Raw genomic sequence first — 15339 nt, 5'->3', positions numbered from 1 at the left:
GCAAATTGCCTTAATTCGTTTTCTAAATAATTTATGAAGTGCCTTCACCATTCTTGGTGTTAAACAAAATAGACCACAAGATGCAGCCTTGCACGGATGCGGTAAAGTAGCAGCTGGAGCACTTGGCATCTTGTTGCAGCATTTGCAGTCACAGAATTATGGTCATATAATGCCTGCTTGCTTGCTGGAGTTGTGCTGATTTATATGGGCTCAAGTCATCCATTTTCTAGTGAGTGATTGCTTGAAGCAAGAGTGAAGCATTTAACTATGCTGTGACATAACAAACTGCCTCGCTAGGTTTTATTGAAACTGCTTTGCTTTAGCTAGACCTCCCTGATTATTAATCAGGGACGGCTTGCACATGGCCCTAGACACTTGTTCTTGTCTCTGGTTCAAAGGCAGCTCTATCCAGGAAAGGTAAAACCGAGGAATGCAAGCTGTTGGTGTCGGTCAGGGGACTGATTGGCTGTGTTTTGTTCAATCACATGGTGGCAGACGATTCTGAATGCATTCTTCCCAGTTGGTAACAGCGCTCCCCTTCAAACAAAATTGGAGTTAGCGTGAACTTCCTCCCAGACTTTCGCATAATGTGACCTCATGGTCCCTCTAAAAATGTCATCAGATGGGCCAGAAAGTCTGCCTTAGTCTCTAAGAGAGCACACTGATCGACCCAGTGCATGCCTGGCTCCAATTTGAGCCTTGTGATCATGCAAAAACAATTGCGAGGTACAAAATGGCTGTGGCTGTCAGCTCGCAATTAAGAACACTTCCAGTTGCATTGTTAAAACAGCATGGCAGGGTCACAGTTTTACTTTGGCGAACAAATCTCCATCACACCTCATTTCACAATAGCTTCTATAGGGCCACTTGCAGGGGCAACAGAGGCTGTGTTGTCCTGTAGTGCAGTTTAAAGCTTGATTAGTCTCTGAGACACGAAGCTCGCAGAATTGTCTGATTGACAGGGACTGTGCTATCTGGGGCTCGTGAAGCTGAAACAAACAAACAGCACAAAAACAAAACACAAGGAAAAGCAGTGCTGAGAGGGTTACGGACAAGTGTAACCCTCTCAGAAAAACTACTGGTCATACAAGAAACAGTCAGCATGCTACAAGCGCCGGTGCGAAGAAATGGCCTAAAATGTGCCCTGGAAAGAACAGAACTCGTTACAATAAGACCCTCCAAAGAAATTTCTCCTGGAAGCATAGTAATTGGCAACCAAAACATTCTCTTCAAGAAGAAGGTATTCAAGCATGCACACTTTGCCAGCCGGCAGCACGTCATTAAACTGGAAGCCAATAAAAAGCTCCCGGTACAGCTTCCTGTTAACTTCCGACTAGGCTGCCATGCCATTGCATATATGATCTCATTGCTTGGTGCAAATATACGCTCTTTTATTGAACTGTTACTGAGTGGTTCAAAACTGCTATCACAATAGAAATTCTCTGGGTAAACAAAATACGGAGCTGACTTGGAGCAGTTCTGAGCGGTTCCGGATGACAAATAAGTCTGTGCAGGAAGAACGTCCGCCCCAGATTGGGGGAGGGGGGCAATTTCGGAGTGACAACTGCAGGGACCGGCACTGAACCTGCTGGGTGTTTTGCAAAATGCTACGACACAAGAGGCTGTCTTTATGTCTTAACCGGAAATTATGTTTCGATGTATGACACGTTCCGTTTTTTGTTATTAAAACAAAAAAAAACTTGGAAGAAACAAAGAAAAAAAGTAGAACTTCATTTTTGTGCGACATTTCAGCGATTGCCGTCTGGTAAAAGGTTGTTGCTGGCGTAGGCTTAAAACTTGCTGTCAGATTTAGCATTCTTCTGTTTCGAAATGTAGTGTTTCTGCAGTCATGTAGCGAATAAAGCGTTGTAGAGCACTGGTGTGTGTGTGTGTGTTCGTTACTGTCGCACCTCAGTGATGTTCCGTGCGGTTAATTTTCCGGGAATTCTCGGCAGTAATTTTGGCGGGATCCTTCATTGATGCAGGGAACTTTTGGAGTCGTGGAATAAAAAGAAAAAATAGTGTCAGTAAACAGGGCCTCGCATCAATTATTACTTTGTTTTCTTTTAAAAAATTTCACTAATGCTTCGTCGGATTTATGTTCAAATATCCTCAGTCGTGTTCGCGCAAGCCTCCAGCATCAAAGATCGCTTCCAATCAGTTCAAAAGACACGAGGGAGCAGAACTAGTAAAGTGTGTGACACGGCGGCGGCTTCGCAATATACAAAAAAGGTATTTCGGGCGCGCCTCAGCACTCGTGCTATCAACAAAATATGCCGCCAGCAGCCCCACCGCTGAGTACCTCAGCTACCCAACAATACCAGTTGGGTAATTGAGCTAATTTTCATACGGGCCGGTTTAACTCGGAGCTTTAAGATGTAAAGCACGCTGTTTCATACAACACGAGAAATGCATTGACAAACGCTGCTGAGCAACATAGAGCTTTCTTTCCTTCATGGTTTCATACAAGAATAACTAGAGGGGAAACTGGCGCTAGTGTCAACGCCAACACCAAGGCGGAGCCAGCGGCGCGTACACTTCGCATAGAGTTTCATACAAAGAACTAGAGGGGAAACTGGCGCCAGTGTCAACGCGAACATGGCAGCGGCGCTTACGCTTCAATGGGAATGATGGGTAGTTGTGGAACCGGATGGCGTAGGATCAAAACGGGCTTATGGCTGCGCAAATTGTGTTTTTTGACAAAAAAGCTCTTATTGCCCGGTTCTCCGTTTATAAATTACAGGGCAAACAAGAAAGTTAGTGACGAAAAACTTGTTTTTTACGAAATAAAACGGCGCGTTTAAATAAAAAGAAGACGCGGAGTCGAGAAGGTTTGCGGAGCAGGTTAGCCATTTTCTGCCAACTACAGCGAGACGCGGACATCTTTAACAACTACTTGTAAATGTTTCGGTGCTGGTGGTTTGTAATAGTAAGAGACGTTTTGTGCTGATAAGAAAAAAGAAACCGATTACCTTTGGAGAAGTTATATAGGGACATACATCAAGCTGCGTTCCTATCCGGTGCCGGTGCTGCTGTTCTACGCCGTAGGAGCCGGCGTTCGCACGAAAGGTGTGGCAGTTCCAAGTGATTCGCAACCTTCGTCAGCTTTGACAATGCATTGCTCTGCCGAATGAGCAGCGCCGCAACTCCTAATTAGCAGACAACTTCGCCGCACAGAGCGCCGTCATTTGTGTTTTCATGCTCGCTGTGCGGCAATGCATTGATAACCCACCCAATTCGCAACTCTGGTTATAAAACATTCCACTCAGGGCGGCGTCAGTGCACGCGAGGCATGCAGTTCAAGGAGAAACGTATTTTTGATCACTCCTCCCAACACCCCGCCTAGGCAAATGCGTTGTAAATCCACAACGAAAACGAAACTGCCTGCAATCCATAGTAAGTTCCGCGAGCCATCAAGCGCCAATCCAAATCCACAACTACCCATCACGCCCATTGAGGCGTACGATCGCAGCGCCAGTTTCCCCTCTATGACACTTCGATGGGAATGATGCATGCATGGATGCATGGAATCATTGGAACCATAGAGTTTCTTACAATATAATTATTTGTATGAAACTCTATGCATTGGAACCTTTTCTTTCCTCCATGCATTGGAATGATGCATGGAGGAAGCAAAACTTTTTTTTTTCCTCCATGGAATGATGGGTAGTTCTGAAACCGGGGGCCGTATTCTGCTATCCGACGCCCTTCCGACGCGCGTCGGAAGTTCGTGACGTAAAAATGACGTGCAAATAGCCAACCGCCCCGCCCTCGAAGATCGCGGGAAGTACGTCATCGCCTTCGGGGACAATCTCATAACTTTCAAATGCTGCTAAAGCGAAATTAATAAAAATGTTTAGATATAACAAAGCCTTTCCTGTTTGTGTGTTTTCACGGGCACTGCCGTTGCTGCTAATGCTAGTTTAACAGGTTTACACGCATTTATGTTTTTACTTTGTTCCGTTATGAGGCGCCAGGGAGCGCAGCGCGCGGCACAGCTGTTTTTAAAGGAGGCATATTTGAACGCTCAGTACAGTTGATGCGCAAAAATTTCGTCCCACAAGGGCGTTCTATTGGGACGAAAAGCGACGTAAACGGTACGCTGTTGCCCGGCAGTTATATATAAGACGGCTGTGACGTGAGTGCGATATTTTGATCGATTTTCTAACGCCATGTCATTGTTCGGCCACTCTCGCTTGTGCAGTGAATTAAACCCGTTTTTCAAAACGCATGTGTGCGCGTTTTGCGCACGATCAGATTACGTACTTATATTGTCACGAAGCCAAGGATGACGCAGTTGTCTTGAAGGAAAAACAAGTTTATTATGGCGAACTTGTGCTCCCCTAACAACTCAAAAGAATACAGAGGCGGCGAAGCAGCGGTCAACAGAGTGACTTGTGCAGACGAGTGTCGTCGAATCGAATGCCGCGACGTCTGCTCTGCACGCTTTTATCTTTCGGCGCAAATGTTTCTCGAACCGTCCATTGAAATACAGAACATTGTAGATCAGAGAAGATTATTCTGGGCTAGTGCCGTTAGGGTGAAACAGTCTGCTTATCTGAATGAGATAGCCCGTGCGGCATAAAAATAAAGAATGGAAGACGCGCTTCGCGGACACAGATAACAGAGCCAGGCGTGGCCGGGCGATAAAAACAAACAATAAATAAACAAACCCATACATGGTTCGCGGTAATATCACGGCAAGCTCGTTTTAATTTTTTTTTAATGAAAGCAGGGGTGCAAGTGCAACGTCAATGAAAGAGAGTACTGACCTCCAGACTTTAGCGACCCGAGGATACGTTTCCTGCCTAGCTTTGTTTCATGAGCTATATTAATATGCTATTCTGCGTGACGAACTGCTCTAACAGCCTAAGCCTGTATCACGTCAAATCGACCACGCCCACAAATTTGGTGCTTAAGCATGCAACTTGAAGTAGTTTGCTCAGTTTTTTTCTTAAAACATCCCGAGAATCAAACCGCCTTCCCGCAGGTATTGTTTCCATCCACAATAATCACTTGTTTCTACAAGCATAGGTACAACTCAGTGACTGTGCAATGAGGTGCAATTTTTGTAATTGAGCACCTGCAATGTATTCTTGCGTTGGCATATTTTGTAATTCCATTTTCCTATTTAATGCCTCTACCCTTCAGGGTTAAATAGGTAAAGTATACCGCAATACGCTTCGTTAACTAAGATAGAGACCAAATTTTCAACCCCTTATTGTTTTTTGGCCGTTAAGCTCATAATGAACACATTTTCAGGCACACTGGAGCTGGAGAGCTGCTGGTTGTGGAAGGTCCTGAACAAACAACCAGTACTGTGGGCCTCAACAAGAATAGATGCCAACTATGAGCACTTTAACAAGCTGGAGTAGAGAAAGCAGTTTTGGCATTGCATCACAAACATCAATGTGCCCTTCTTTATTTTTGCAATGAAGTTACGTTGGTTTCTGTGCACTTTAAATAAGGCTGTGTACTACAGAAATGCTATAGTTGATTTTGTCGCGATTATTTTTTCCCAGTGTTGGTTACTCTTGGACGGTGCTGCTGCATGCAGGGGAAAAGGAAACAGTTCAACATAACTTGTAACACCCCGATTTATTGAGGAAAAATTCAATACGCCTTTGTAGATGCTGCTGTTGGCTTATCATAATTATTTTTTACAAGCAGGTGTCCTTCATGAAAGAAAAAATCGCAATATCACTTTAAAAATCTAAGCAAGCAGTCATCAAAGCACTGAGTGCTAGAATACATGCAATGGTGGGGTAAATGAAACTTTTGTGACCATTTTTCCACTTATCACGAGAATGTCAGAGTAAACCATGACAGTGAACTCTTTGTTAAGAGACAGCCTCCAATATTTTAAGCATGTTTACTTTTTGTATCAACAGTGGAGATGCATACTGGCATATCGTGTTCTCTTAAGTAAAATGATCTGTCAGAGATTTCCAAACAAAGTCACCGTGCAATGGTTGTGCTATGTCATAATATAACTCTTGACTGGATTGAACTAATTGTGTCCAGAAGATTCCGCAGTATACTGATTATTTTTTTTGTTTGTGGTACATGCATCATCATTCTTTGCATCACAGCAGAATGACGGTTACAGTGTAATAAACAGAATTTTCTCAAGAGAATCTTCACCGGTCTCTATACCCACAACAAGGCCTCACGACCCATCAAAACAGTAGTCACGGCCTATCCCAGATCAAGCAACACCGTGTCAAGACATAGTATATAGTGGTCGAAAGCAAAGCAACTTTCTCTGTTGTCCTCACACAACCATGTCAAACACAAAACGACAAGAAGCTTCTCTACAGGAAACAATGTCGCGTCAGGGCAAAGTATATGCTACATGAAACAACAACAAAACAATTTTCTCCCGACAAAACAAACACCGCACACCACACACAATCAGAAACGAAAGTTAAAAATGACATGTTTAGCGCCACAAAGCTGTCTGAAGATGCGTTGGTTGCCCTGTCCTTCAGGAGCTTCTTGCTCCTGTCGGGGGCAGGCACCTCATCAGCCGCATCGTCTGTATCACTGCCCTCGTCCCTTGGTGCTGCTGCCTATTGTCGTCAGTCGTTCCAACAGGCAGCCACACAACACACACTGACAATGTTGGCTGCCAGAAGAGGCCTATGAAGAAAAGCTGGTGCTACTGCAGGCAAGGAAAACAGCTCTTGAGAACTGCAATGCTGCACTTCACGACAGAGCACATCGAAGCATGTGTGGCATTGTACTTTTCTTCAGGTGTCTGGGGCCTGGATGACGAGCAGGGGGTGTCATGAGCCACGACTCGAGCAGGCGGCCACCGTCAACCCCAGAACTCGCCAGGCTTTACACGTCACGGGCAAAAGTGAACAGCCAGTCACACAAAGGCACTGTAGTCGGCAGTCACGGTCAGGGCCTTCATACTGGCGTCGCACACCTGAAAGAAATACATAACACAAATATGTACTAAAGCATTAAACAAGTACACAGTTTGAAAAAAGGAAAAGGTAATAAACAAGAGCAAGAATATAAAGAATTGGGTTACTTGGAACTGATTCACTCCGCAACTGCATGCAACGACAAACGACATCGCCGTGTTGTATGTGCCTTTTTTTTAATCGTCGCTGTTTCGCGTAGCAGGGGAATTAGAGCATGCAGGCGACCTGAGAGGAAAATTGGTTACTTACAACTATAGATAAGGGCCCTCCCACCCATCTATGCGGTACAACTGCGAAATACAACCCCTCCCCTCCCCACCCCGCATTTCGAAATCGATAAACCCTAAAACGAGCCGACAAGCTGAACTTGTCACCTATTCACTATGTGTCAAGCAGGGGGAAACATCTCAGCCGAAGTGAAGGCGCCGAAGCAGTTGACACACGATGGGGGCGGGGCGAGGGCGATATACGTTACGCATATATTACACGGTTCTTTATGAAGTCAGTTAGACGACCAACACAATACACCTGTTTATCTTTCTTTATAAGCTTTTTTTCTTTCAAGACGCCACCCTATTCGATACCTCTGAACGTGTTCATTTTAGCTACATTTATTGACATACCTTTTCGATATCATTTCACTTAAGCGAACATAGGCCGGAGAGTTAAAAGATTATTTACATATGCATGCATCTGCTAAGTTTTTTTTTTTTTTTTTGACACACTATTTGATCATGCACAATTGCGAAATTTATGGGAGATCACTGCCACCACACCACACCGCTCAAAACAAACGCATTTCAGTGACTGCTTTTCAGACATCGCGCTCCTTTTCCCTTCGATGCAAAACAATTTTTTGCTTCCGTAACAAACGTAGCCAGAAACAAGTAGTACTTACACCGTGCTTACGTCGCCGGGGTATCCAAAACCCTCGTGTGTCGGAGCTCCGTCAGTGCCGACACCACAGTGTGAACGCTGCGACTGGCGTCGGGGTGCGACAGTGTTTCATGGTGGCAGAAAACGCTTTGCAAACTGTCAGTTGCGAAGAGGGACACAGCACGCACAGCACCTTCGTATCTGTTGACACTTCGCTGCACCTCGATGGCCGATAAGGGCTTCCAATTTCAGCGCCTTGGCAACGGCGTGAATGCTGCGGCTGACCGACGGCTGCGTCATGCCAAGAGTATCACCGCTACCGACAATCTGTTGAAAGCTGCCGGTAGCGAAGAGCCTCAGAGCGCACATCACGTTCGCTTCCGTAGATAGCCCCGTCGCACCTCGAGGCCTAACGTGCTCGTTAAGTGCGTCGCACAGCATCCGCGCCGGGCCCTTGTTGACACGGAAACGGCGCTGAAAGTCGCCGTCACTCAGTCGACGCTCAGGCACGGGATCCTCCTCCAGCAGCTCCAAAAAAAGTGCGAACACAGGCGGCATATACGCAGCCATCGTACAATCCGATGCGCTCTTAACCGCGCCGGATTTCACCCGCCGGTCGCGGGAGAACGAGCGGGAGCCTTTGGCTACGTGACGTCACCAAAAAATAGCTAAAATATAGCCGCGTGACGTAGGCCGGCTGACGTTTTCCGCTCCGAGCCAATCGTGAGAGCCCACTTTCTCCTCTCTCTAAACAACCGCGTCGGAAGGGCGCCGGAAATCGTTCCGGCGCGCGTCGGATGACCAGCAGAATACGGCCCCGGATTGCGTAGGATCGAAACGGGCCTATGGCTGCGCAAATTTTGTTGTTTGACAAAGAAAAAAAAATAAAAAATCCCCTATTGCTGCTATTGCCCGTTTCGCCGTTTACAAATTAGATGGCGAACAAGGAAGTTAGTGACCAAAAACTGGTTTTGTACGAAATAAAACGGCGCGTTTAAATATAAAGCAGACGCGGAGTCGAGGAGGTTTGTGGTGTAGGTTTGCCATTTGCCGCCAATTACAGCAGGACGCGGACTTTTTTTTATAAACTATTTGTAGAAGTGTCGGCACTTATAGTTTTTGGTATTAAGAAAAGTTTTGTACTCCCAAAAAAGAAGAAACGGATACCTTTGGAGAAGTTACTCTAGCCAGAATTAGTGACATTTATCAAGCTGCGTTCCTATCAGCCGCCGGTACTGCTGGTCTGCGCCGTAGGAGCCGGCGTTCGCACGAAAAATATGGCTGCTACAAGCATCGCGACCGTCGTCGGCTTCGAAAATACATTGCTCGGTGTTTACTCGCTGTGCCGGCAATGGATTCATAGCCCACCCGATTCGCAACTGTGGCTACAAAACATTTTCACTCAAGGCGGCGTGCGCTGCGCGTGCGGCATTTTGAGACCTGACGTTCAGGAACGGTGGACGAGCACTACTGCGCATGCGCCAACTAAACATCAAAAAACAAAGAAAGCGACTTTTTTTTTTTGCCGGATGTGACGTCATGGTTTAAAAAAAAAATGGCAGCTGTTGCGCGGTCATTTCGCTACGTTCTTCTCGTCGTGATTTTTGCCTGCCGTTGCAGCGGTGCATAGGTGTTTGGCTTACGATTGTGATGAAGGTGCTCTCGAGGAACTTCTGGAGAGCACTTACGGTGGTGTGCAGCGTGTGATCGGGACGCTGAGTGTGTGCGACTGCCTAATTTTCGCGTAGTACGTTGCGACGGTAACGACGGGCGCTCTGCATCAGTTCTGCCGCCTCGATTTACGACAGTGATGAGTGCGTTCCCGTCGATTTCTGCACTGTGTTTTATTAGAGCGCCGTGTTTAGGCCGCTGGGCGTTTCGCCGCCAACGTGCCGTGGCGAGAGGCAGCAACGCCGGTCAGACGAGGGCACTGGGATGGCGCATGACCACTCCCATCGTAACCAAGCTAGCCAGTGCAAACGTAGACCACAGGGTTGTGTTTTTGTCCCAGTACAACGGAGTTAACCTGTGCGAAGGTATAATTGTGTGTTCGGAGTCGTGAGGCAGGCAGGTAATGTTCACAATTGCGAAGGTGTAGTAACTCCCATAATCTGTCTGCTAAAATCACTTTGTTGGTCTGAAACCTTAAGCCAGCTGATAATAGGACATGCAGCCCGGTGGGAGGTAGGTCTGCGCACAGGACAAAAGTTTTTTTTGTTGTTGTTGTTACCGGCTGTAGGAACCAAGCCTTAATCCACATCCAGGCCTCAAGTAGTGAATGAGAAAATATTAACTAGTTGCACTTAGCCCTGGTGCCAAGCTTTTTTTTTTTTTTTTTTTTTCGTGGGCCCTCTCAAGTTACCGTTTTTAAAATTATCCCTTCTAAGGCACGTTCAAGCTGGTATAATGCCATGCATTCAACAGATGCCGGACAGTTCACCCAATATGCCCTTGATGTGTGCTGTCACATGCCAAAGAACAATATTGTACTTCAGTTGGTACTTTTAGGAACAGATCTTATGATGTGCAATGCTTTGAAGTACATTTCTTCTGTGTTTAGCGTGACTGAGGACTTGCCTGCAGCAATCTTACCGCAAATAAGTGATTGCTTGTCGAACAGCACAAAAGTACCACTACAACTTAAAACTGAAATTAGTCAGGGATGAGTTTTTGCTTGTCAGTTTTCTCTCTCCAGCAGTGATGGCAATGGAAGCTGAGCAGTGGCGTTGCTGGGTAAACTTGCACCTGGGGCCCAGAAAATTTGTCTCCCCCTCACATATACAAAACAATGATTAATAATAAAACTAGTGTTATTGTTATTATTGATAATATTAATGTCTTCTATTGTTAGCATATGAAGGCTGGTTCACACTTGCGACTGGAGCTACCAAAAGCGATTTCGGTCACTCTTGTCACTCGGCATTGCTCTCATCGCGCGACAAGAGCGATTGGTCTCGACAAATTTTGTGTCTTTCATTTGGATACCAATGTAAAAAAAACTTTTTACAGCTACTGAATGCATGGGCTTCGAAACGTCAATGCAAGCATGCATAATATGCGACATGCGATGCGAAATGAAGCCACAGGATACTTGATGTGTAGTTATTTATAAAGAACTGGCAATATATTAGAAAAGTAAGCAGCAAGATAAGAATCTGTGTGTTATTTAGGCAATAATAGCTACACGAGCTTGGTTTAGAGAACCCCAGACGACGACTCTGGTGCAGATCTTGGTACACAACACTGACCTTTTCAGTGAATTAGGCATCGATAAAAATCCTAACAGTAAGGAGCGTTATGGTGTGTCACTCGTGAGCACGAAAACACCATTAGCAGCCGAGAAAGGAGTGGCCAAGAGCTACTTGCGGCAGCACAGGGTGTAATGCACCAAACCAAAGTAGGTTAGAGGAAAAGTGAAGGCTGATATGCGGCAGTGTGAGAGTACCACATCTTACAGCCGATACCAAGCGAATGGATGCCTGCAAGAGCAATGGAGGTGTGAGAGAGTCTCGGGCCTCGTCAGAAAACGACACTTATTATAAGGTGGTCGCCAGAGGCGTTCGGAAAGTTTTGCAGCCCGCTGTGCCGACTAAATCATGCAGACGTCCCGCGGGCCTGGAGGAGGGTGGCCAGCAATGATAGGGCTGTTTAAAGGCAACACATGCAAGACAAATAGTCGCTTCATTCGCATCAATTTTCCTGTGTCTAGGAACACACCTTGAACAAATTATGCTTGAAGGACCACAGGCGGAGCCTGGTGAAAGAAGGCTGGGGGAGAAATAGAAGTTGTCCCAGCAAATAAACAACAGCCGGACTTAAAAAAAAGCTATTTCCAAGTATTGTGCAGGAAAAGTGGTATAAAATGTGAAGGAAACGGCCGCCCCATAAATTAGGAAAAACCGCCTGCACCTGCCTGTTTGTCACTAAAGGTAGCCTTTGTGGCAGCATGCGACTGCTGGAAATTTCTCTAAGTGAGAGTTTCAATACGTTGGAAAGAGATACATTGTCGGGTCTCTATATCTATGGTTATGTGATTACTGAGAATGGAAGCAGATAGAAAGGGACCATTTAGCAGGGAAAGAGATGACTGGCCGTACATGAGTCGTCTAAGTGGCCAGTGCACGGCTAGTCGTGTGGATGTTTGTCTGCGACAATGTTGTCGTTTCCTTTCGTACGTTGTAAAAAGATTCCACCACACATTTGCAAATAAGTTAATTGACATTGGTGTCTTGGGAAAACGAACACAGTATAAAGTATAAAATGTGAGGTTCGGGCTTACCAGTGAAGCAGCCACAAGTCAATGGAGGAAATCTGAATCGAAGGAGGTTACGAAGCGATAAAGAAAGAACTCTTGAGTAAAATATCAGATTCGTACGGGCCCAAGTGTATCAGCGCCACACGCTGGGTCACACCGTTCGGTCGCGCCCATCCCGATTTGTTGGTGACGATTTTTACTGACGTCGTTGTACAGTCGACTAGCTCAAGACAGATCCTAGATGAAACAACCTTTTCCCAGTAGCTGGGGAAATAATATCGCCCTCTCCAACCAAAAGTAATAACCAAGAACAAGACGTTTGGGACCCATCTCGATTCCCTCTTCCTTCAGGGGTGACTGGGGTCGCGTTGTAGCGCCGGTCACTCACAAAGTGCCTCGCTGTGGAGCGCGGTGCCTGCATGTACACAAGTGGAGGGTTCGTAGGGAAGGATTTATGTTCTTTGCATCTTTTCCTCCAGTTGGTCACGCTTCTGGAGCGTTTCACCAAAGTCTTTTTTGCGGTCTGATGTTTTGCAGCCGGACGTCGTCGTTGTGCTGCCTGAGTTGTTCCAGTAAATTTTTCCTCCCCAATGCATGCGGAGGGGCACTCAGCTCAAAAATCTTGTATACGACACCGGGCGTCCTGTCCTTTGTCGCACAGTCTTCAAAATTTTTTTTCTAGTAATGTTCACAAAGAATTCAGCAGAACGCTTTCACTAAACACAGAAACTGCCCCTCACTCCCACCTCAATTATCGTGGGGTCTCCCGACCATATTCCGGGATGGGAGCACTCAGCGGATCGAATGCCTAATGATAGAAAGTGGGTGACGTACCTGGTGTTTAACTTTTTGTTATGCACTTAATTTCGTTGTCCTGTCCTTTTTTTTCTCACCCTCCACCTAGATGATGAACCTACCAGAGCAAAATATTTAGGTCATCAGCTTCAAATATTTCTTCACTTAGATCTCCTTGGGACGGTCACTCGAAAACCATGATAAAATGGAAAGAAGATGAACACACGGCTATCCGCTTTATTTATGTGCGCAACGCAGATACTCATTTATATTGCTCTTAACTTACAGGGGAATGAAATAAAAAAATGTAGATTTACCTGATTAAAAGTTAGGTAAATAAAATAAATGCCTACATAACTGTTCTATTTCTTGCATAATTTGTTCGACAAGCTGCTCGTCCGTTGTTCTTTTAGTTTAATTACACAGGGCCGCATGGGATACGCCCCTTCCATATAATGCCATCTTCGTACAATTGCCATGTGCTGGCTGCGTCGCTGGGCACGATGAAGGAAAGTCAACGACATAAAAAATATGAGCTATCAACACCCGATATCAGATCCTTCGCAATTGCTTAAATTGCGAATTGGTTGGTTAGTGCAAGCACTGAAGGAATCGGGTGCAACCAAGGGGAAATCGCGACAACCCATTTGTCTCGCCTAATGTTGGACACCTGAGCTCCCACCCCTCCTCTTCCACTTGCGCCCCTCCTCCCAACACAGGCTTAATTTATACAGTTAGCTCCCCCGCACCAACCTTCATTGCATGTTTCACACTTACTTTCATTTCGTTTTAATTATCAGTCCCCACTTCCTTAAGATTCAATCTTCCCCATACTTTTTTTTTTTTTTGTCATTTTCACCTTAGTTTCCTTCTGAAAATATGACAACTGGACCGGGGTACACGGTCTCCGACGCGTCACTGCGAAGACTCCAGAAAATGCTAAACATTCACCATGACCCATACACAACATCTCATGTGCGTAAAAAAAGTCATAAATAACCGCCGAGGACACATGTCCAAAGTCTCGTAGGCTTGGATGCCTCCCCCTTCACTCCTCCCCCCTACTGATCTCGTCCGCCGCCCCAACAGTGGTCCTGGACGTAATGAAGGGGCTTTGTTAGGCCCCTGTCGTCCCACTGAAAAGCAAGCTGAGCTCGCTACACCCCTCCAAGCGTTGCAGTCGTATACCGACGCACCCCGTCTCCAGGAATCGTTCCTTGTTCGCCTCCGCTCACCCTGCAGCCAATTAACTCCTCAAGCCACACCCATCCTCGACTACCGCGACATTCCTGGATGCCAAAATTCTCCTCGCTTTCTTCCATTGTACCAGGAAACAAATTTGAATAGACTGGTGGGGACGTAAATTGAACAGGCCAAAGCTGTGGTCTCGTTACAGTTGTCTTCCAGTTTTCGACGTCAGCATTGCACATTGTAGGGGCACAAGTGGCACCCCCCCTCCCCTTTACCAAGGGGCTGGTACCCGGGGCCCAGGGACCCCCGGCCCCCCCCTTAGCGACACCACTGCAGCTGAGTGTTTTTTGTCACTACAAACGACAACTTACCTTTTGTATATATATTTAGAGGTGTGTGATTATCAACTTTGCGTCTGTGAATTGAACACAAGTTAAACTTGGCTGTGAATTCAATAAAATATTTTTGAATACGAATAGTAAAAGCTGGCTGCGAATTGAATATTTTCAAACCACACTATCTTTGTTTTGGTGTTTCTAGAGTGTATAAAACATAACACCAAAAAAGACAGCTTAGGCAGTCAGAACTAGACACATCTCTGTTCAGGTACTTGCGCTTGACATACAAAAAATTTAATATAACAGAGAAAATAAAACATAGACATGCAAACCAGTGCAACAAGAATTTTGCGTATATTGAGATAAAGAAATATGGGTTCCTCAAAATACTGTGAACACAGTAAGCATATTAGGCATATTTAATATGATAGGCAGCAGTCCCCCCACTCTCCTCAATGATTGAAAGGAGGCTGGGCATGCTAGTTGCCGGTGGGACCTCACCAACAAGCCAGCAATAACGTTTTATTTCTCACTTCTGCTATTATATTTATAGGAAAGCTATATTAGATTATAAATTTTGCTTTCGTGTTGCACTTGACCTAACATACACCACAGTTAGTGAACACTTGCTTGGTGCAAGGCTCCTGCATTAGGCTTTTGGCACGGCTTCGGTGTCATGCAGAAAAACCAACCCGCAAGGTCTTACCATGTAGTGAAGCTTGAAAGTTTGCACGTCTTCAGATAGAGCAAACATTCGTTCCTCTACTATTTGTAAATTTCAAATATTTGAAACAGGGCTGCAAATTGAATATCAAAAAGTACTCGCACAGTATTCTAAGTTGCGAATGTTCACACACCTTCAAATATACTGCCTGGTCACTTCAGTATAAGTGTATAATTTACACAAATAATTTCATGAACGAGAGTTACAAATGCAGTAAGGTGTTTC

General features: G+C 45.5%; 1 long non-coding RNA gene across 1 annotated transcript; it reads right to left on the bottom strand.

Moving 5' to 3' along the window:
• Positions 1 to 5639: 5639 nt before the first annotated feature.
• On the bottom strand, positions 5640 to 8338 carry LOC144170823 (uncharacterized). Its single transcript, XR_013322685.1, has 2 exons — positions 7834 to 8338; positions 5640 to 6934 (listed from the first exon to the last, which is right to left on the bottom strand). It is a non-coding gene; the product is annotated as an uncharacterized LOC144170823 (long non-coding RNA).
• Positions 8339 to 15339: the final 7001 nt, after the last annotated feature.

Source organism: Haemaphysalis longicornis, unplaced genomic scaffold, assembly GCF_048455015.1.
Source record: "Haemaphysalis longicornis isolate Haplotype H1 unplaced genomic scaffold, Haemaphysalis longicornis Haplotype H1 scaffold_2, whole genome shotgun sequence".
In the NCBI taxonomy this organism is placed as follows: Eukaryota; Metazoa; Arthropoda; class Arachnida; order Ixodida; family Ixodidae; genus Haemaphysalis; species Haemaphysalis longicornis.
This window is presented reverse-complemented; position numbering and strand designations above follow the sequence as displayed.